At 33.9% G+C, this 2,111-nt stretch overlaps 4 non-coding genes across 4 annotated transcripts; all 4 read left to right on the top strand.

Moving 5' to 3' along the window:
* The first annotated feature begins 75 nt into the window (after nucleotides 1-75).
* LOC116846913 lies at nucleotides 76-194 on the top strand. The gene has a single exon (XR_004378622.1). It is a non-coding gene; the product is annotated as a 5S ribosomal RNA (ribosomal RNA).
* A 297-nt stretch (nucleotides 195-491) lies between these two features.
* Nucleotides 492-610, top strand: LOC116846915. Its single transcript, XR_004378624.1, has one exon. It is a non-coding gene; the product is annotated as a 5S ribosomal RNA (ribosomal RNA).
* Nucleotides 611-907: 297 nt separating this feature from the next.
* LOC116846912 lies at nucleotides 908-1,026 on the top strand. The gene has a single exon (XR_004378621.1). It is a non-coding gene; the product is annotated as a 5S ribosomal RNA (ribosomal RNA).
* A 297-nt stretch (nucleotides 1,027-1,323) lies between these two features.
* Nucleotides 1,324-1,442, top strand: LOC116846914. Its single transcript, XR_004378623.1, has one exon. It is a non-coding gene; the product is annotated as a 5S ribosomal RNA (ribosomal RNA).
* The last annotated feature ends 669 nt before the right edge of the window (nucleotides 1,443-2,111 follow it).

The following is a 2,111-nucleotide window of genomic DNA, read 5'->3' as shown; positions in this document are numbered from 1 at the left end:
GTATTATATGACCAATAGAAGTTTTGTAGATATGTGTTGAGAAGATCTGTCAGTGGCTCAAGAATACTGGCAAGTGCCAACGGCCATACCCCGTTGAAAATACCAGTTCTCGTCTGATCACTGAAGTCAAGCAACGTTGGGCATGGTTAGTACTTCGATGGGTGACCACTTGGGAATACCGTGTACTGTTGGCATAATTTTTTTTAAATTTTTGATCACTTCTCTAGCATTTCCTTTGATATTGCCATAAATTTATTCAGCGTATAGTCAATAGAAATTTTATAGCTGCACCATATTTTTCAAATACCTATTCAAATGGTTAAAAAAATAATAGTGAGGAAGGTCATATCTTTTGTTTTCATTCTCCTCTTTCTTTTAAAATTATGCATTGGTATTTCACAACCATGTTATTATTTGTATTATATGACCAATAGAAGTTTTGTAGATATGTGTTGAGAAGATCTGTCAGTGGCTCAAGAATACTGGCAAGTGCCAACGGCCATACCCCGTTGAAAATACCAGTTCTCGTCTGATCACTGAAGTCAAGCAACGTTGGGCATGGTTAGTACTTCGATGGGTGACCACTTGGGAATACCGTGTTCTGTTGGCATAATTTTTTTTAAATTTTTGATCACTTCTCTAGCATTTCGTTTAATATTGCCATAAATTTATTCAGCGTACAGTCAATAGAAATTTTATAGCTGCACCATATTTTTCAAATACCTATATGAATGGTTAAAAAAATAATAGTGAGGAAGGTTATATCTTTTGTTTTCCTTCTCCTCTTTCTTTTAAAATTATGCATTGGTATTTCACAACCATGTTTTTATTTGAATTATATGAGCAATAGAAGTTTTGTAGATATGTGTTGAGAAGATCTGTCAGTGGCTCAAGAATACTGGCAAGTGCCAACGGCCATACCCCGTTGAAAATACCAGTTCTCGTCTGATCACTGAAGTCAAGCAACGTTGGGCATGGTTAGTACTTCGATGGGTGACCACTTGGGAATACCGTGTACTGTTGGCATAATTTTTTTTAAATTTTTGATCACTTCTCTAGCATTTCCTTTGATATTGCCATAAATTTATTCAGCGTATAGTCAATAGAAATTTTATAGCTGCACCATATTTTTCAAATACCTATTCAAATGGTTAAAAAAATAATAGTGAGGAAGGTCATATCTTTTGTTTTCATTCTCCTCTTTCTTTTAAAATTATGCATTGGTATTTCACAACCATGTTATTATTTGTATTATATGACCAATAGAAGTTTTGTAGATATGTGTTGAGAAGATCTGTCAGTGGCTCAAGAATACTGGCAAGTGCCAACGGCCATACCCCGTTGAAAATACCAGTTCTCGTCTGATCACTGAAGTCAAGCAACGTTGGGCACGGTTAGTACTTCGATGGGTGACCACTTGGGAATACCGTGTACTGTTGGCATAATTTTTTTTAAATTTTTGATCCCTTCTCTAGCATTTTCTTTAATATTGCTATAAATTTATTTAGCGTCTCTTATAGAAATATCATACTAAGAATCATTGATAATTACTTATTATCCAGTATTTTTAATACTGAAAATAAGTAATTATCAATGATTCTTAGTATGATATTTCTATAAGGGGTACAGTCAATAGAAATTTTATAGTTGCACCATATTTTTCAAATACCTATATAAAAGGTTAAAAAAATAATAGTGAGGAAAGTCATATCTTTTTTCTTTCATTTTCTTTTTTCTTTTAAAATTATGCATTGTTATTTTACAAACATGTTATTACTGGCATCTGATACTATGCTAGTAACGTTTACCATAATTCGGTACTTGGCTACTTTGATGCCGGTAGTAAATTCTTACTTGGGAAGATATTTCGAAAATTAAAAGCAAATAAATTATCAGATATACAATCAATAGGAGGCGGAAAGAGCCAATGGAAAGCGACGTAAGATGCGAATTGCGGAAATCACTAAATCAATAAACGAAGGAGATTGAACTTTCTATTCGGGAGGTAGTCTCGCGCAGGATTTCCGTCGATTTCGTATGATTTGGGAAAACGACCTGATTACGAGATATTACGAGTTGATTGTGCATTTTTTTCTCCCTCCGTATATAAT

Source organism: Odontomachus brunneus, unplaced genomic scaffold (genome assembly GCF_010583005.1).
Source record: "Odontomachus brunneus isolate Ranch 3 - 2012 unplaced genomic scaffold, Obru_v1 Obru_scaffold_071, whole genome shotgun sequence".
In the NCBI taxonomy this organism is placed as follows: Eukaryota; Metazoa; Arthropoda; class Insecta; order Hymenoptera; family Formicidae; genus Odontomachus; species Odontomachus brunneus.
Note: the sequence above shows the minus strand (reverse complement) of the source record. Positions and strands in the feature narration are given on the sequence as shown.